The sequence below is a fragment of the Protopterus annectens genome, chromosome 5.part0, assembly GCF_019279795.1.
Source record: "Protopterus annectens isolate FY-2018-M chromosome 5.part0, PAN1.0, whole genome shotgun sequence".
Classification (NCBI taxonomy): domain Eukaryota; kingdom Metazoa; phylum Chordata; order Ceratodontiformes; family Protopteridae; genus Protopterus; species Protopterus annectens.
In genome coordinates this window covers 1,814,540,493-1,814,561,987 of record NC_056735.1, presented here as the reverse complement: position 1 = coordinate 1,814,561,987, position 21,495 = coordinate 1,814,540,493, and positions in this window count along the sequence as shown.

Below are 21,495 nucleotides of genomic sequence, written 5' to 3'. Positions count from 1 at the left end.
ATAATTGCCCATAGCTGAGCAACGCTTTAGCAAGCTGAATATGAGTGCCCGTAGGTGAGCAGTGCTTTAACAAGCTGCATATGAGTGCCCGGAGGTGAGCAGTGCTTTAACAAGCTTAATATGAGTGCCTGGAGGTGAGCAGTGCTTTAACAAGCTTAATATGAGTGCCCGTAGCTCAGCAGCACTTCACCCAGCATAATATGAGTGCTCATAGCTAAATAATGCGTTACCCAGCGTAAGCCATTTGCGCGGAGCTGCGCAGCGCGCCAATCAGCTTACCGGCGGGCAACATTGGGCAAGCTGTATCAAAGCTGCCTTTACACAGACACACCTCCTAGCCTGTCTAGACAGTAGTAAAATAAAAAAAGCAATGCCAAGGGTCGAACCCGGGATACTGTGCACAATAGTCAAAGTACTGAACCACTAAGCCATGACAGTTGTACTGAGAAATACAGTATTAGCATATATATAGGAATGAATGAAAATAGAACCATGACAAAGCAGGTTTGCTTTAAGCTGATAAATATCAAAAATGGCCAATCACAGATAAGTGCGGGAAAACTGGCATATATAAGCTCCATAGGTGGGAATACACACCATAACTGATTGTGGTACCCATTTGCAGTCAGGATGGCAGGTGCAGGAGAGGGAAATCGCTTTAGAGCACAAAGGTGGGGTGTTGAGGAGCCTAAATATATGGTTTGGCTCCTAGTCCATGATCATGAAGCACAACTCATGCAGGGCCAGGTTCAATGGGGAGCGTATAAGGCAGAGGCGTGGAACCGGTTGGCACATGATCTCACCAGTGCCACAGGCATTACAAGGACTGGTTAACAGGTCCGTCACCACTATGCGGACCTGAAGCGATGTAAGGAGGACCAACTGAACTGTTGGATCCAGGAGGCCCGCCAAATGCCCAATGCCCCACTACTGAGTAAGTATCCATGTAATTAAGTATGTAAGAAATGCTATCCTACCCTATAGTATGGAGAGGTATGTTCCAATATTCCTTCATTTATATTACAGCTGCAGGTGTTCGTTCCGCGAATCGGCAAGCCTATGCTGATAGGCTGCTGAGGTTGCGCCACCAGGCAGGTTAGTAATTATTTAGTTGGTATTGTTATAGAATATAAGTGAGACAGATTGTAAAAGAGTTCAGTGTTGTAACCCAGTAATAAAGGTGAAATAAGCCTAGAATAAAGATTCTGCTAGTATTGTAAGATTAGATAAGTGATGCAGCCTGGAAAAGAGTGTATTGCAATCCAGTAATAAAGATTAAACAAGTCTCAAATAGAGTTTCCACCTGTATTGTAATATCAGATAACTGCTTCAGCCTGAAAATGAGTGGTAATCAATCAAAAAAGGATAGACAAGTGTCAAATACATCCTTGTAAATTCTGCCATATGAAATAAGTGAGTCATCTGGAAAGGATTGTTGTAACCCAGTAATAAATGTTAATAAAGCCTAGAATTAAGTACCATTCTGAAATGTAAATATAAAATAAGTGAGAGAGTGTGAGAAAGACAGTTTGAAGCTACCAAGAAAGCTGTAATAAGTCTGGAATAAAGGTATACTGCATTCACTACATAATGAAATGAATGAGACAGCCACAACCAAAGAGTGTAATGTCTTAAATAAAGTACAGAACCTGGACTGTGTCTGTCCCACAATTTGGATATGTTGCTGTACCCTTGCATTATGGAGATAGTATGGTTGTATGAAATGCTGAACATCCACAGTTGTCTAGACCCATATAAATCAAATGTAGCAGGATGACTGAAGCAACAGAAGTTGAAACAAACTAAGATGAATGAAACAAAATCCACGTCAGCAGAACCAGCAGCAAAGAGTCCAATATTAAGTGTTTTATTAACATCCACTTTTCGTTCAAGAAAACTGAACTTCTTCAGACAAACATCAAAAGGTAACAAATGTAAAAAAACTCCTTAAATACACAATTAACAACACATGGTACATTTGAATGGACCAACCAGCTGGTAAATCTCGCTGACATCAATGTGTGGGAAAAAGCTGATCTCAAAACTTCTTAAAGAGCTACTACATACAAAAGTCAGATCTTTACAGATTGTGTTTTGAAATCAAACAACTAACCAAAATGAAATAAAAAATTATCAATGAAAATGTGTCTAAACATAAAATGTTTGAAACCAAGAAAAACGAAACATAATAAATGGAACCAATTTAATAACTTAAAATAAGAAGTAAAACATGAAGAATGGTAAGTCATGAATGGAAAATAAAAATAAAAAATAATAAAATTACCTCTGCATACTTCTGAGTTTCAAAATGCAAGCTAAACTTACTCTGTCATTAAGACCTGGAGGTCTGTATGAACAGAGTTTCAGCTGCCAAATCACTTCTAGGCGCTCTAATAATAGTTGGAAAGGACCCCCCCTGATGTCAAAGGGAACCTGTCCTAACACTCTAAAAGTAAAACTGTGCTGAGGGTGGTCATTAACATGTTTCGCCAAAGCGTTTTCACACTTATTTTTCCTAATGCAATATAAATGCTCATAGATTCTTTTGTTAAAACCTCTGTCAGTCTTGCCCACATAAAACACTGGGCAAGACTGGCAGCAAGCTAAATAAACAACCGATCGAGATTTACAGTTGAATCTACCAACAGTGGAAAAAGAAGACCCAGCAATTTTAAATCTCGAACCAGTGGCAATGTGCCTGCACATGTTGCAACTCTCACATTTGAAAGTGCCCTCTACTCTGACACGAGTGTCCTTTTTTTGTTTCAAGTATCCATTTGAGGTTATCACCCCTCCTGTATATAAAACTAGGCAAAGTACCAAACCTGGCTTGTAAGGCATCGTCACAACAGAAAATACTCCAGTTCTTGACAAACACCTCCTTAATTAAGTGAATCTCAGCACTATAATTAGTGATGAAAGAAATAGAAGTGTCTACTTTCTTGTTGCCTACAAAGACTTCAGGCATAACTGGAGGTGAATGTCCTAGTAGACAACTTGTGAACAAACTGCTTTGTAAAATAGGTTTATAAACACCCCCATACCTTTTAGTCTGGACCTCAGTAACCAGGTCGTGAATAAACTTGTCTGGGTAACCTCTGTGTAGAAACAATCCCTTAATAAACTCACATTCTTCTAAAAAGGGTTCATCGTCTGTTACCATTCGAGCAGCGCGCACAAGTTGCCCCTTGACTACCCCTCTTTTTTGGTACCCAGGGTGGGCACTAGTAAAGTGTAACATGGTGTTAGAATAGGAACTCTTACGAAATATTTTGGCCTTAAAGCTACCAGCAGAAATATCTTTGTATAAGTCTACATCCAGATAAGAAATTCTAGAATCAGACTCTACAATTCCTGCACCGTCTTTTTCCTCGAACCGGGGACAGAACCATCAGAGGTTTTACAACACGAGGAGCTATCACAGGAACAACAGCAAGAAGCCTTTTCAGAAGTAATGAGAAGGACAAAACCTGACATTATTAGTAACAGTTTTGGAGATTTTTTTGTTTACAACTATTCGAGTTTTACAATCACTGTGGAGATGTCTGATTTATTTTCAAAAGGTCTCACTTTTGTTCCATGGAGACATTTTAATCTAGCACACACATTGCTTGATTTAAAGTTGTTTATACGTAAGTTGAATTTATCGTTAATTTTTGGTAATACTGTTTTAGACAAAAAAACTTTGACAGTTCCAAGTACATTTAACTCCCCTATCCATCCCTTACTTTTTTTATTTGAACATTTGTGTGAAACTGAAATTAGAAACTTAGTCAACTGTTGTAGGATACTTCCGAACAAAAGCTTGACTGATGATGAAGTCGACTTGTTGGATACTTTAAAAAGTTTACCTGTCAGGATTCTTAAACCTGACAAGGGGGGTGGTTTAGTACTAATGGACACTTGTCATTATGAAAACTGTCTTACCCACATGTTATTGCAGGACGCTTATACACTGTCTAGCATTAACGAATTGAATGCAGCATATAGGTGCATCCATGTGTTCTTGAATGATTTGTTTTTAGAAAATGTTATAGAACAAGATGTGTTGAAATATTTGACTGTTTCATTTCCCAAGATTCTGACAGTTTTTGGATTACCCAAGATCCATAAAGATGTGCACAACCCTCCCATGAGGCTATTGGTTAATGCTAGGGGTTCAGTCACTTACCCAATAGCCAAATACGTGGACAATATACTGAAAAAATATGTTGAAAAGGAAACACACATCTGTAAAGACTCTTGGGCTTTTTTAAAAGCCATGGGTGCTTTAGAATTCAAGAGAGATCATAGATTTGTGACAATAGATGTAAAAGACCTTTATACGTCTATCCCTCATGCTACAGGGATCGACTGGGTCACTGACCGTTTATTGTATCATAACGCTAGCAGTGTAGAAATCAGATTGGTGCAGGAATTGTTAGACGTCATCTTGAAGTTCAACTTTGTAACATTTGGGGGAGAGATATATTTACAGATGACTGGTGTAGCCATGGGCTCACCAGTAGGGGCCAGTTTTGCCAACATCGTAATGGCTGAATGGGAACACAGATATGTCTTTGGTAATCATAACGGTCAGTTCAAAATCGATTTTTATACCAGATTTTTGGACGACATCTTTATATTGACAGATGGTACAACTAATGATGTGGGGACTTTTATGGACAATCTCAATTCCAGCACGTCTTTTTTGAATTTTACATTTGTAGAGTCTGATTCTAGAATTTCTTATCTGGATGTAGACTTATACAAAGACATTTCTGCTGGTAGCTTTAAGGCCAAAATATTTCATAAGAGTTCCTATTCTAACACCACATTACACTTTACTAGTGCCCACCCTGGGCACCAGAAAAGAGGGGTAGTCAAGGGGCAACTTGTGCGCGCTGCTCGAATGGTAACAGACGATGAACCCTTTTTAGAAGAATGTGAGTTTATTAAGGGATTGTTTCTACACAGAGGTTACCCAGACAAGTTTATTCACGACCTGGTTACTGAGGTCCAGACTAAAAGGTATGGGGGTGTTTATAAACCTATTTTACAAAGCAGTTTGTTCACAAGTTGTCTACTAGGACATTCACCTCCAGTTATGCCCGAAGTCTTTGTAGACAACAAGAAAGTAGACACTTCTATTTCTTTCATCACTAATTATAGTGCTGAGATTCACTTAATTAAGGAGGTGTTTGTCAAGAACTGGAGTATTTTCTGTTGTGACGATGCCTTACTAGCCAGGTTTGGTACTTTGCCTAGTTTTATATACAGGAGGGGTGATAACCTCAAACGGATACTAGAAACAAAAAAGGACACTCGTGTCAGAGTAGAGGGCACGTTCAAATGTGAGAGTTGCAACATGTGCAGGCACATTGCCACTGGTTCGAGATTTAAAATTGCTGGGTCTTCTTTTTCCACTGTTGGAAGATTCAACTGTAAATCTCGATCGGTTGTTTATTTAGCTTGCTGCCAGTCTTGCCCAGCGTTTTATGTGGGCAAGACTGACAGAGGTTTTAGCGAAAGAATCTATGAGCATTTATATTGCATTAGGAAAAATAAGTGTGAAAACGCTTTGGTGAAACATGTTAATGACCACCCTCAGCACAGTTTTACTTTTAGAGTGTTAGGACAGGTTCCCTTTGACATCAGGGGGATCCTTTCCAACTATTATCAGAGCACCTAGAAGTGATTTGGCAGCTGAAACTCTGTTCATACAGACCTCCAGGTCTTAATGACAGAGTAAGTTTAGCTTGCATTTTGAAACTCAGAAGTATGCAGAGGTAATTTTATTTTTTATTTTTATTTTCCATTCATGACTTACCATTCCTCATGTTTTACTTCTTATTTTAAGTTATTAAATTGGTTCCATTTATTATGTTTCGTTTTTCTTGGTTTTAAACATTTTATGTTTAGACACATTTTCATTGATAATTTTTTATTTCATTTTGGTTAGTTGTTTGATTTCAAAAGAGAATCTGTAAAGATCTGACTTTTGTATGTCGTAGCTCTTTAAGAAGCTTTGAGATCAGCTTTTTCCCACACATTGATGTCAGCGAGTTTTACCAGCTGGTTGGTCCATTCAAATGTACCATGTGTTGTTAATTGTGTATTTAAGGAGTTTTTTTTACATTTGTTACCTTTTGATGTTTGTCTGAAGAAGTTCAGTTTTCTTGAACGAAAAGTGGATGTTAATAAAACACTTAATATTGGACTCTTTACTGCTGGTTCTGCTGATGTGGATTTTGTTTCATTCAAATGTAGCAGGATGCTGAACCTGAACACAGCCAGATATGGACATATATGAATAAAAATGGAATGTATATTAATGTAGCAGTAATATCCCCATCACCAACATTGCTAAGATTACATACAGGAAACTGTACTAATATATGTAGGGGATATAAGGTTGGCATAATGGTTAAGGTGTTTGCCTTTTAAACCAAAGGTGCAGGGTTTGATTCTTAAATGGGGTAATTGGCTAGGCTTAAAATGGCCCACAAAGGCAGTTAGCCTAGTACTAATCTATGAATCTATGAATCTATATATCTGCATCTACTAGGAATGTACAGTATATGTATAGGTAGTGTAAGTTGTTAATGTAATATTTCTCCACCCTACCCTATTTTCACAAATTATGCCATTCCACACCAAACTGGGTATGTGTATTCACAATTAATTCCCATGGACATTTGTCCTGTTGGTTCATACACATCTGCATGTACGTTGATGCATGTGCCCTGTTCACATATCCAAACCTGATGGCCTGTTGCCACCAATCAACCCTGCATGCTGTCAGAATGTGCACTGTTGTTCTAAATATGCATGTGTTATGCTTGCTGCTCAATGTTCGGAATTCATGGGTGTTTGGTTAATGGGAATACTGATGCATGCTGTTACAACTAATTTTGAATGGTGTTGTTTGTTACTAACCCAAAATGCCATAAAATACTGCTAAACATAGGACAGCAGGGAAGGCGGGTTCCAGCGGACCCACTTCTCCCACCTCAGCTGGCGAGTGCACCTGGCACCAGTGCCCAGGCCGGGACTTCCTCCTCCGGTGGCCCTGTGCCACCTTTGGGTGGAAGCGCTGCAGGGGATGGGGCTTGTCCCCCCTCTGCAAGCATGGCCGAAGGAGAGCCTCCACTCACCTTCCATAGGGTCCGGTCTGTGGTGTGTAGTGAGATCAGGCGTTCTGTGACTGATCCCCTACGCCAGCTCGAGGCAAGAGTGGTGCAACTCACGGGTGTGCCTGCCCATCCTATCCAGCCCCCAGCACAGCCCCGGCCTGGGCTGTAAAAACGCAGTGGTAACTGCCCATGGGTGGGGATTTCAGTTCCACTGTTGCCATCTGTGGGCTCATGGGCTCGTGATATCCAAACATCCATCCCCGTCAATTGTGTTTACCCCCCACATGTGTCATACTCCACCCCTGTATGCATCTTGTTTGTCTTGTCTGTTAACCTCCCCAACCTACCTCCCCAAATATACCTACTTCCTGTACCTCACATTCCACTCCCACCTGAAAAAAAAATAAAAAAAGGGCACTCTGTTGCCACAAAAAATTACGCCCCATACATAGCTGCCCAGTTCGCACACATGTCCGCTGGACATGTAAACTGATAATTCTAATTGGCAGTACAACATATTTTGTTGTCCTCACCCCTCTCTCAGGGGTGGAAGGTTTCAAATTTCACACCAAATTTTAAACATATGCACAGCTGTTGCTGGTAAAGAAATGGGCAGCTATGGACCTTCCCTACTCCCATCCTGCACATCCTGAGCTGGTTTCCCTACTGTCTTTCCCTCTTTGTGCCCCCTTTTTCACCACTTTCCTATTTCCCCATTTTCTTTTCTTTAAAAGAAATTAGCGCGGGTGTTAGAGGGAGTAAGAACTTTTAAGCAGTAGTCAGCGGGTGTGCGCTTGTGTGCGCTTAGCTAAGCGTAGATAAGCATAGCTAAGCATCATGCAAACTCATGCAAACCCGCTTACAACTGCTTAAAAGTGTCTTAGTCACTCTGTATGAAAAGGCCTGTAGTCTGCTCATCAGCAAAATAAAATACCCCTGTCAGTCTCAAACCCCGGACCTTGGAAACACTAGTCTGCATGAATTACCACTGAGCCACAGCAGATATACAAGAACTTGGTGCTGAAAGAAATATATCATGAAATACAAGGAGTGAATGTAAAGGAAAAATAGGAAGGCCATTACACAAAGCTTGTTCTGTGTATCTTTACTGGCAATTCATGTGGAATTGCATTACATTAGTGTGAGAAGAGAAACAGCCATGCTAGTAGGTAATAATGTTACAGTAGCACCTTACAAACCCCACACAGTATCAGTGCAGTATAAACACCGCCATATTTGAATAGGTAAGAGGCCAGACCTCCCAACTGTGACTGATTTACAGGGATGTCCCTGATTTGCAAACAACTGTTACCTGTGCCCCACTGACTCCCTGTGAAATGTACTAACAGTAGGCAGAAAGGTGGGGAATCCCACGTAATGGTAACTGTCAATAAGTTAAAGTAGACACTACTTGCATGTCAGAAATGGTGTAGTAATACATATGCTCAAAATACCCCACAGTCACAACTGCAGAATATCTGAAATATATCACGGGTGTATCCCACTGATATGTATCTTTTCCTGAGGCTGGTCAAATATATACCTGAGAGTATCTGAGGCCTGCAAGTGTCAGAAACACACAGGCATATCAGCCTGTCTGCTGTTACATACTCTGCAAATAGCTGTAGAATTACTTCCACAAACATGCCCTTATGTAGGAGTACAACACAGAAATATCAAAGGATGTAGCCATCTAACATACTAATGACAGTATAGCAGTTCACAAGCACTGCATGTGCCTGATATTCATAATTGTTAGTACAATATACTTAGTTGTCCTCACCCCTCTCTCAGGGGTGGAAGGTTTCAAATGTCACAGCAAATGTCAAACATATGTACAGCTATTGCAGTTAAAGAAATGTGCAGCTATGGACCTTCCCTACACCCAGCCTGCACATCCCTAGCTGGTGTCCCCACTGACTTCCTGCTTCCTGCTTACAACTGTTTAAAAGTGCCTTATTCACTCTGTATGACAAGGCACTAGTACTGCTTAGCAGCAAAATAAAATACCCCTGTAAGTGTCAAACCCCAGGCCTTGGGCTCACCAGACTGCATGAAGTGCCACCAAGCCACAGCAAACATATAAGAACTTATTGCTGAAAGAAATATATCATGCATTACAAGGAGTGAATGTAAATGGAAAATAGGAAAGCCATATTAACACATTCCAGTAAAGACAAATATCAGGCATTCAAGGAGTAAATGTAAAGGGAAAATACAAAAGCCATAGCAGCACATTGCAAGAACTACTGTTGTATGCCAGTTAATCCTCAAATCCCACAGGTAAGTACATACTCCCATGTAAACAGTGTTAGCATTAGCAGGTGTGAGTTAACATACACACTGAGAAGAGTGAACTGGAAGAAGCAACAGTCAGGTTTCAGTACAATATGCATTTCAGTGGCTACAACACAGTGTTAGATATGAGAGATATACCAACCTTCTGACTCACACAACAGTGTCCACAGCAAACCAGCATGGTCCCCACCTTGCAAAACTGAAAGGCCTATGCCTACCTAACCTATCATTTTATAGCAGTGTCCTGAAATCACAGTGAGAACTGCAATTACCACACAGCAGGCTGCATGCAATTACTAAATGCTGGCCACTAATTGGTGCAGAGGCCATCACATGTACATGTGCAGATACCTACAAAAGCAGCCTGTACTGCCAGTCCACACATGCAATAATATCATTGCAGCAACTGGAGGGAAAGAGAGAGAGAGAGAGATAGAGACAGAGACCAAAAAAAAAATAAATAAAAAGCAAGCCAGCCAGCAAGCAAGCCAGCAAGCAAGCCAGCAAGCCAGCAGAAAAAAGCTGTCAGAGACAAATGTAATGTAAACTACATAATCTAATAAGCTACATACTGTGAACCCTCCATATGTGTTAGCAGTCTGTATCTATATGTATATGCAGATGTGCATAGGGCAAGGGACATACTGCAACTGTTAGTGAAGGCTGGACATACATATGTAGTTGAAGGTTGCTATGTGCACATATCAGTGTAGGTTGTAGTGTGTGGAATTGAAAACAGCATGCAGTGCAGGCATATGTCATGTGGTGGTGAACTTCTGTGGGACTGAGCCAGTGAGGCCTGCTACAGCTATACTGCCTGAGGACAGCATAATGCATTATGCACAACACTGTGCAATATCATTACAGAATGGTATGTCTCACAACTGTTTCAGAAGTGATATTCCCACCATGAAAGGTGGGCAGTCTATGTGCCTACATGTGCATTTATATGTACAGCAATGGATGTTTGGAAGTATGTGTATATATATATATATATATATATATATATAGAGAGAGAGAGAGAGATAAAGAGAGAGTGAGAGAGGGGGACATGGGGCAGATGTACTGCAATAGGTGCCTGGTGACCAAGGCATGGACTGAACACCATTGTTGATACTGCAGTACCATACCCCATTCCAAAACATGTTACCCACTAACTACCACATAGGTGGTTGCCCGCCTACCACTGGAGGTGTCAGAAGGGAACATGGGACACAGGTGTACAATAGCCTCCCCTTTGATATCTACAGTGGCACACTAGTCTTGTAATCCCTGTACATGGTACGTGTCATAACAAAAGGTGTGTCAGCTAGGGAAATGTAAGTCAGTGTACCCCTCTACACCTCACAATGTCCTATGCAGTATGTACCTCCCATGAGAACTACAGCAAGTGGAAAGGCCACAGACATACCTAACAAAGACTGATAATGCCCTCAAACACATTCCCTATGCAGACTGACTCTCAAAACCACAGCTAGAGTGCCTTGCATACTTCCTACACAGAGGTCACCACTGCTGGACATACACAGTTATGTCACACCCATACCAGTTGGCCAACCACCATGGCAACACCTCACAATCCATCCAGCCTACATGACCTAGGGCCCTAATCCGTGTCACTGCACTAAACAGCACATGCTGGAGGTACAGGTTTCTATACACAAATATGCCATACCCTAGAGTAAACCACCCAGCATTAACAAACAAGGCTCCTTATTAGTAGATGTCATACATACCCCTGATGAATGTTATGGAGATAGGTAATATGCCCTGTGAGTCACCTCTGTGTAACCGTTTCACAGGAGCAAGTAAAATCACATTACATGTGTCCCAAAGGGCAGAGTAGCATATGGCTAGGCTGCCCTAGGCCCAGGGCCAATAGCATAGTACCTACCTATGACACAATGCACACACACATGAACTCAGTGCAATACCAGCTATGTGATGTTGAATGAGTGTGTCACTGATTGTGTGCAAGGTCTGTAAAGGTGTGATAGCTTAGTGTGAGTTTGTGTCTGTCATGGTAGTTGGTGTCCTTGGTGTGAGGCCAGAGAAAGATGTGTCAGTTATCAGGATGCAAACATAGTAGATTGGCATATGTTGTGCCATACTTCCCTGTGTACGACTGTGGTGTCCCATCGTAGGCAGAAGCAATACATGTATGCTCAGTAAGTGGTACTGCTGTTGAATCCAGCTCACATATGAACTGTTGTACTACCTGATGTTGTAGGCCTAAACACTACAGTATGGTGTATGTTCACATTCCCTGGTAACACTGTCTGGTGTGTTTCCTGTAGTCTGCACAGATTACATACCTCATGCATAGGTATCTGTAAGTAGGGGCACACAGTACTATAAGGTACACAGTTAATGCTTATCTGTGTTGTCATACATTTGTGTGTTGTATGTATGTGTAATGTGTGTGTAATGATGCCTGTACCATGGCCGCAATCACATGTGTGTTACAGGGTATGCGTGTGTACCTGGCAGCATGTATACTCTGTGACAGCAGTATGCTGGCTATAGTAACAACTGTGCACATATGTCAGGTAGGGGTATGGCATCAAAGACTAGGGTGGATTACCATTGAAACTGTAAATGTGCATTACATTCATTGCACGGGATGACAATATTCTTCATCCATTAGCTTGATACATACCCCCAGTGTGAGGTTGTGCATTGTATCCCACACAGTGTGCCGAGTGCTTGTGCATACTAGTTTGTTGTATGGAGTGTGGCAGGCACTGTCAGACAGTTATGGGCTGAGCACTGATATGTGGTATCAAACATGTGTATCCCCTGATAGACAGACAGATGCTATATATGGCAGTTAAGTGATATCAGTACATTAGAATATTAAGTGTGCCACATGACTTGCTCACATATTTTTCTTTTCCTTCCAGGGTGATGGTGCATCAGCAAAACCCACCTTATACAGTAGCAGAGGATCAGGAGATCCACCAGAGCCTGGTGCAGAATTACTGTGTGCTGTTTTCCAGGACCAGCCAAAACCAGCATGAGAGGGCTGCACTGTGGCAAGATCTTGTCTGTCAAGTAAATGACATAGGCATGCATAACTGGACATATGAGCAGGTACGCCATCACTGCAGTGATTTAATTAGACATGTCCGGCAGCGTGCATCTGATATCCACAGACAACAGCTTGCCACAGGCGGTGAGGTACCTATCCACCCCCCTCACCAGTGTGGAGGAGCACCTCCTAAGTGTTGTGGCTCCAGGCCAACAACAGCAACATCCACAAACATGTGTCATCATGGAGGCCGGAGCCATCCAGCATGTTAAAATGGAGCATGCAGGTAACATGCCATATCTGTAGTTGACTGTTCTCTGTACTGGTAGTTTATGCGTGTGTGAGATGTGTACTGTTTGTGTAGCTGTTAACCTGCCTATTCTTCTGCAAGATTGATATTCTGAGCATAATCTGTACACCTGTGAAAGCCACCTGTTACACTACTGTACTTTATCATACTCACAGTATTAATGGCACAGTTGTGGCCACTGGCAATCACGCTTATATTTTTGCAGGTCCCTCTGGAGTGACAGCAAGGCAGCCAATCCATGCTGGTGAGTGTGTCATAACAATACTATTGCAAATGACATGTGCATTCATATGGAGGTGTAGTCTGTGCACATGTAACACACCTATGCATAATGCATGCTGTGCATGTTTGCTGTGAGACTATGCATATCCCATTATTCTCAATAGCTGCCTCACTCACATGCAATACACAGAGCATGACACACATGTGTGGCAACACAGTACTGGACATTGTATAGGCATACCTGATACACATGTACACAACACACACATGTTTGGCATACACACTACACCTTATCCTGCTACACATGTCCAAATATGACACCTGCTGTATGGCCACCCTTCAGTATCCCACTTATCATCTATGCAACACACATAATATACCTGAGGGGTAGAGGCCTATCATGTCTTTGTGCAACAGTCTTGAACAAATAATACATTTATGTTAGGCAATGCTCACTATTGGCCACCTTACAAACCCATGTAACAAGTGGCTGTGTAATTGTGGATGTAGTCATGTTACTGCATGTCAGGTACAGCATGCTAGCTGCCTGTCTGGTACACATTATTATTGTTGACTGACCACAAGAAGCATGTTGATCATGGCTCACGTTACTACACCACATCCAGTTCTGCCGACCACAAAAGTACACATAGCAGTCATTGCGTAGCACTGCCATGTGTTGTGTGTGTGTGTGTGTGTGTGTGTGTGTGTGTGTGTGTGTGTGTGTGTGTGTGTGTGTGTGTGCAAATATATGCACCCACAGCTTGTAACACTTGCACAACATTGTTATGTCCTTGTACACATTGTGTCCCAGGGTGGAGACAATCACTGAACAACTACACACAAGCATCAAGTACACGTATACTGTTATTAACAAGGGCTGTCTACACTTGCACTGCATGTTCCTGTGCAACACATAATTGCATGCTGACACGTGTGCAGTGATGTTTTTCCTTGTGATACTGTCACCCACCCTAAAACAGTATTGTGTATGTGTTGGATTGCAGGTGTGTCTGTGTTTGTATCTGCTGTACTGAGGAGTGTGCCTGTGTGCTTGTGTGCCTGTGTGCTTGGGTGCCTGTGCACCTGTGTGCATGTGTGCATGTGCACCTGTGTGCATGTGTGCATGTGTGCATGTGCGCCTGTGTGCATGGGTGCATGTGCGCCTGTGTGCATGTGTGCATGTGTGCATGTGCACCTGTGTGCATGTGCGCCTGTGTGCATGTGTGCATGTGCACCTGTGTGCATGTGTGCATGTGCGCCTGTGTGCATGTGTGCATGTGCACCTGTGTGCATGTGTGCATGTGTGCATGTGTGCATGTGTGCATGTGCGCATGTGTGCATGTACGCATGTGTGCATGTGCGCATGTGTGCATGTGCGCCTTTGTGTCTGTGTGCCTGTGTGCATGTGTGCCTGTGTGCATGTGTGCATGTGTGCATGTGTGCCTGTGTGCTAATATCATGTACACATTTGTAAACTGTGTTTCCTATCTTCCTCTCACAGGTTCTGATGTTGCTCTGGTGGCATGCAGCAGGGAACCTGAAGCCACTGCTGGGGATAGTGATTATGATGATACATGTGTAATGGCACAGGGAGGTGTGACAGGGTCTGTCGTTGGTCAGCCAATTGACACTACACAGCAGTCAACCCCATCAATGTGCACAGTCATCCTGCCGATACATCCATTGTCACCAATGTCCTTAGCTGAGGGACAGCATACAGTGGGCATTGACCAGGATAGTGTGGTATCATTGGCACAAGCATCCCCTCACAGCAGCCATGGCCAGATTCCTGACATGGTACCACACAGGCAGATGTCCAGGGGTTCTCGTGGGAGCATCCGTGGTCGTACTGCCCCTGTCAGACGTGCCCACAGAGGTCTTTCAACCTCAGCTATGTTCTGGGCTGTAATGCAGGTACAGGCATGTATGGAACGGTACACCAGACTGGGTCTGAGGGAGCTTAGAGCACATCGCACCGCTATGAATGACACTATGCGTGACGTTGCGTCTGCCATCCGTAACATCAGCGAGGTCATTGATAGACGTTGGGGGGACGCATTAGATCTCTTCCACAACTACATGTCCAGGAGCCAGGACAGTGCAGGACGGTTGAGGCGTCAACGTGGATATATGCCAGCAACATTATCAGCTGGCAGTCGTCGCGGACAACAACAAACCCGCAGCCACTCCCATAGTGCCAGTACCAGCCCCAGCAATGCTGGGTCTGTGCTGTCATTAGACCATCCGAGAAGACCATGTGCACATGGCGCTGGATAGTCCCAGCAGGGACATGTGTCCAGTCAACAACCCACTGCTTCTGATGACAATACCCAGCCTGGCTTAGTACCTGATACTGTCCGTAGCACCCCTGCCAGGCACAGGTACCGTGTCTGTGGCCAGAGACAGTGATCTGTATGACCTGGCAGGTACAGTCTGTGACTGTCCACAAACACCCGTATATGGCAGCCACATGGTGGAACTGTGTGCATGAATACACACACACATAATGCTAACACCTAGGGCTAACACATACACACACACATTGCAGCAACATTGCCCCATGTTGTACTGTTGTCCCACACTAACACACACACACACACATACACACATACATGTCAATTGGATGTGTCAATGGCAGACTCTGGCAAACCAATTACACACCCTGTGCATATGATGAAACTGTGCCACCTCCTGCCATCTGTAACATTGATGCAGGAACAGGGTAGCATGGTGCTGATGCACAGGGTGACTACATAGCACTGTAGTAATATTATCATGTTGTTAACAGTACAGTGTAATGATATTGTTGTGGGTATATTCAAGCATGCATGATGCATTACCTATGTTTGTCATTGCAGTTTTGTATACACCAGTGTTAATTCCCAAAGTGTACTGTCTGCACATGTGCCACATGGCTGTTGTGTGTACCTGTGCCTGCATGTGTTGGGGTGTGGAGAGTACATGTGTGATGTTTGCAGCACTGAGTTGCAGATGTACATTTGTGAACATGGTTAGCATGGAACATGACATGGTTTGACAGTATGCTGTCAGTGATACGGTTTCCAAATGTCAATGGTCTGCATTCTGGTAGTATACACAGCTTACATAGCCTGACATTCAGTGGTCATTACATGGTGTCTCCTCAACTGATACACAGATGTAGGAACCTGGTGTCAGTGATATCCCTGCAGTACTACACTATACCAGTAGCCATTCTTACTGACCCCCAAACATCCCTGGGAACAATACTCTTTGACATATAGCAGTCTCACGTACATGCCAACACACTACAGATATGTCCATCCACAACTGCAAATACATACAGTGGCCTACAATGCATTCTACACATGACACACCTAACCACCACAAGGGTATCATATGGACAGATACCTGTTGTCCAAGCCATGCTGTATTGCTGTAATGCAACTGTGGCATTGGCATCGGCATGTAGTTAACACAGTATTCCAACAGTACCATGTAGGTGGTAGCACCCATCATGTAGAACAGATAATGGTGTGTACATGTGGACAAGTGTTATCTTGTCTTTCCTGTGATATTCACATTTCCAAAGGTATTCTGCAGTCCCTCGGTGTATCACCTAAGCAAGAAGGTGTCTGTATGCATATCGGCGACAGTTGCCATACACCTACACTGGGTGTCCATCACTCACAGACTTTGCTGTGTTTTAACATGTCTGACATATACTCCAGACATGAACCCTCACCCACATTAATCTATCAAAGCTTTCATGGGTGTGTGTCACATAGTTGGCCTAGGACACAGATCACTGCAGTAGCCTGCATTGTCACCAACATACATGTATGGCCTAAGGTCTGGTAAGTTGCGGCAAATGCTGGCAAAGGTAACAACTGTATTCATATGGGGCAGGCTTCACACATAGGAACTATTAAAGGTCACAGGTGCATATCTGTATGTGGCACACACATACCTGATGTGTGCATTGAAATTAATGTTATAATAATATGTCATACAATAATAAAAGCAAAACACACAACACATTGACAAACTGTGTGACAAATGCACACATGGCATTTGTAGGATTCAAACCCCTACCTAACTATGTTATGAAACTTGAGGGAGACGCATTAGCACAGCACGCTATTCGCATTACTGGATGATTTCATGGGTTCATAGGTTCATAGGTAGGTACTAGGCTATCAGCCCTAGGGCCCATACAAGCCTAGCCAAAAAATGTACCCTGGCTTTCACCACCCAAGAAAATTATTTTCCTGTGCCCCTGTCTAGCAGGGCCATAGAAGTGATCCCCGGGGTGAATTTCCATTTCCCATCCAATCATCAAGATTTTTCTTGAAGAGTGCTAATGAGGAGCTCTGTTTGACATAGATAGGTGGTCTGTTCCAGAGTATGGGAAGTCTCTGGGACAGGAATCTATCCCTCCAGCATGTTCTGTTTATTGTGGTGACAAGGTTAAGGTCCCTAGAGTGTGTAGCTCGGAGGGATTGGGATTTCTTTAAGTGGAGCATGTCCAACAGCTCTGGGTTTGACATAGCTTTGTATGCTAGGCAGAGATCGTCCCTGAGTAGGCGATATGCGATTGAGTAAAGCTGTAGTTTTTTGAGACGGTCTGCATAGGGCATCTGTTTGAGGCCAGTGATCCTCTTTGTGAGGTATTTCTGTGGTCTTTCCAGTTGTTGTCTTGTGAGGTACATACCAAAAGGGGCATCGTACTCTATAATGGGTCTAATGAGTGATGAGTAGAGGGGAACAATGACCTCTTTTTTTCTGGATGAGAATCCTTTTGTGATGAGATGAGCCACGTAGAAGGATTTCCTGACCACTGTGGTGATGTGATTATCAAAGGAGAGACTACTGTCCACCTGTGTCCCAAGGTCTCTTATCACATTTTCGGCATTAAGTAGACTACCAGCTATGTGGTAGTTCATGGGTACAGAGTTTTTACCAAAGGGGATGACAATACACTGTTTGGCATTGAGCTTCAGGCCATGGCTTTGACACCAGGTATCTGTCTCAGTGAGGCCCTTTTGTAGTTTGTCCACATCATTAGGAGTTTTGATTATGGCTCCTAGTTTGCAGTCATCTGCAAACTTTGTTAGCCAAAGACCTTCTGTGTTGGCCTGCACTTCAGAGAAGTAGATACCAAACAGGAGAGGACCCAGGACTGAACCCTGTGGTACTCTACTTGTCACTGGTCTGATGTCGGATTTGGAATCCGCTTCTTTCACAGTGTGGGTTCTGTCCATGAGCCAGTTGGCAACCCATCTTATGACATAGGGATTCATACCTAGTTTAGTGAGCTTATCTATAATTCCAGAGTGGGGGATGGTGTTGAAAGCATTGGCAAGATCTAGATAAGCTGTGTGAACCATTTTACCCTAATCTATGGCTTTGGTGACTGCTTCAAAGAAGTCAATCAAGTTTAGGAGACATGATCTGCCTTTTACAAATCCAAACTGAGTAGGGTCCAGAGTTTGGAGATTACCAGTGTCTTTGTTTATGAGTTCCATGATGATACGTTCCATGGCCTTGCAGACCAGGCTCATCAGGCTAATGGGGCGGTAGTTCCCGGGGTCCGTCGTGGCTCCCCCTTTGTGGAGTGGGATAACTGTCGCGGTGTGCCATTCAGTGGGTACAAAGCCTGAGGTGAGGTTATGATTGAACATGGTACTTAGATAGGGTGCCAGTTCATTCTGTAGTTCATGTAGAACGCAGCCTGGGATATTGTCAGGTCCCATGGATGCTGTGTTCTTGGCTTTGGAGGGTGTGTTTTTTACCTGTGCAGCCGTGATTATAGGAACTTTGCATTCTTCCGGTATAGAGATGGGCCCTCTAGGGGGTGAGAGGGGGGTAAAGTTAGCACTGAACCTATCTGCTAGGATGTTGGCAATATCAGTTGGTTCTGTATATTTAGTGCCATTGTGCTGTAACTCAGAGCAGATGTGAGTGTTCCCATTTAGATTCTTGGCATAGCTATAGAATGCTTTGTGGTTGTCTTTAGAGTCAGTGGCAATTTTGTTTTTGTAACTAGCTTTGGAGGATTTTATGAGGAATCTCAGCTTCTTACTGAGGTTGACCAGGGAGTTCCTCCAGTCATGGGATTTTACTCTTTTTTGCAACAGTTTCTTTCTTCTGTTGTAGAGTTTGTTCATGGCAGAGGACCAGCAGATTGGCTTCCTTTTTTTGGAGGATAACATCTTGGTTCTATTAGGAATAGCATGATCCATGCACTTGTGTAAGTGCTTATAAAGTGCATTTGTGTAGGATTCGGCAGTCATACCTCTATTGTCCGTCTGCATGGGTGTCATGAAGTTTGCCACTTCTGTCTTAAGAAGTGTGAAGTTGGCTTTTGAGAATTTTTTTACAATGGTTTCCCTAATTGGGGCTGGGGGTGGGATGTGGATGTCTAGGCTGATTAGCTTGTGGTCGGATCTGACCAATGAGGAATTGACCTCTGGTGTGGAACACCAGTTTCCCATGTGGGTAATGACCAGGTCTAGGATATTGCTGCCCCTGGTGGGAGTATGAATAAGTTGATCCAAGGCATTGGAATTTATGAATTCTAGAAAACGTTGAGCAAAAGAGTTGGTACATGAGTAGTTTTCCCAGTTAATGGTGGGGTAGTTGAAATCGCCCATTATTAGGGTGTTGGGTTGTACCCTAATACTTTCCAGTGTATCAAGAAATGAGGAGTGTGAATCCTGGGGCATGGTGGGGGTCTGTAGTAAGCTACAATTTGGATTGCGGTCTTGCCCAGAGTTAGTTGCACTTGGATAATCTCGGATGCATTATGCTGTGCAACTAGCCTGGAGGTGTGGATATCCTTAATGAATATGGACACGCCTCCGCCTTTAGTGCTTCTTTCTGGGTTAGGTGGCCGAAAGGTGTGGTATGAATTTAAGCCTGGTAATGCAGGGGTGCTCTCTGGAGCTTTGAACCAAGTCTCTGTCACTGCACAGATGTCGATGTTCTCCATTTTAAGGAGTGCCTCGAGTGAGTGCATTTTGAGGTTTAGACTTCTAGCATTGAGTAGCATTATCCTCAGATTTTGCTTGCTTGTACCTGTTACAGTGGTGAATTTGTCATTTGAACCTTGCCTGAAAAAGGCACTATAGGGGTGGCAAGAGTCTTAGCCAGTATCCGGAATCCTAAGGGCGACAGGTGCAGGCCATCTCTGGCAAAGCATCGTGGACTGTCGATCATGTCGTCCCAGGCAGACAAATACCGGATCCCCTTACAATGACACCAGAAGCTTAGCCAATTGTTGAAGTCAATCATTTTGTCCTTGTACTGTGGTATCATTCTGGGAGATGTCAGGATGCTACTCAGGGTTAGGGTCATACCTGCCTGGGATACAAGATCGGAGAGCTCCTCCATGTCTCTTTTCATGTAGTCCAGGGAGGTACGTCTCAGGTCATTCACACCAACATGGACAATGACAGTGTCATATTTGTACTTATTGTGGAGTGATCTGAGTGTATTTGTTAAGCAAATAATATAAAATTTGATCATAGTTAGTAAATCATTTACTGTATCAACATTAGTTATAAGTATTAGTAAAGTGTTGAATAACACAATAATTATTTATTTTATAATTTATGTACATGTGTGTGGGTAATTGCTTTTTTAGAGGTATGACTATGTATATGCTAATGTATGAATGTGAATGTGAATGTATTTTATGGAGTGTGTATGTTTAGAGAGAGTGGAAGCATCTATACGACACTTTTTTTGTGTATAAACAATGGTTACACAACTATCTTGTTATTTACATAATAGATTTTTATTTTTGTATTATTTTTGATACAAGTAATAAGAAGATGTTTAGTATAATGTATTAATTCTTTTTATATACATAAATGATGGAATTTTTAATAATAAGGTAAAAAAAGAAAAATACAAAAAGTATGAGATTAACATGACATCACATCCTGTAAGGTATAAAAACGGGAACATGGGAGAGTTCCCGTTTTTCTGAGGAAGTCCATGTTATGAATAAAGTGGAAGAAAGCGCTAAATATAATCTTTTTTTGTCGTTTTTCTGGCATCCATAGTGTGAACCGTTCAAGTATTTCAGTGTTTCTTGGTTTTCTGGCCAGTCCGGATTCTGCATTTTGATCTGAGTGTATGCGTTATGTGGTGGATCCTGGCACCTGACAGGCAGCTGACAGTAACTTTCTCCTTGTTTAGTCTAGTGAGTGGAACATCAGTGTGCCTGACTATAGAGTCACTTATGACTAGAGTGTTGGGTACGTTGTTATGGCTTATGGGCTGTGGTTGAGTGGCACACTGGGTTTGTGGGCTATGTGTCATTTGGGTTGTGTTGGGGGTGGAGTTTTCTTGTGTTTATGCTTTGGATGTCCCTGATGCTTGGGCAGGTTTTTATTGAGAGCCTCCGCGAATGTAGGTGTGTGTTTTGTGTTTCTATGTGTGTGTTTTAGTGGTGTAGGTTTTGAGGGGCTATGTGATAAGTGTGGGGTGGTGCAAGTGTTTACCTTCTCCTCTTGACTGTCTAGTCC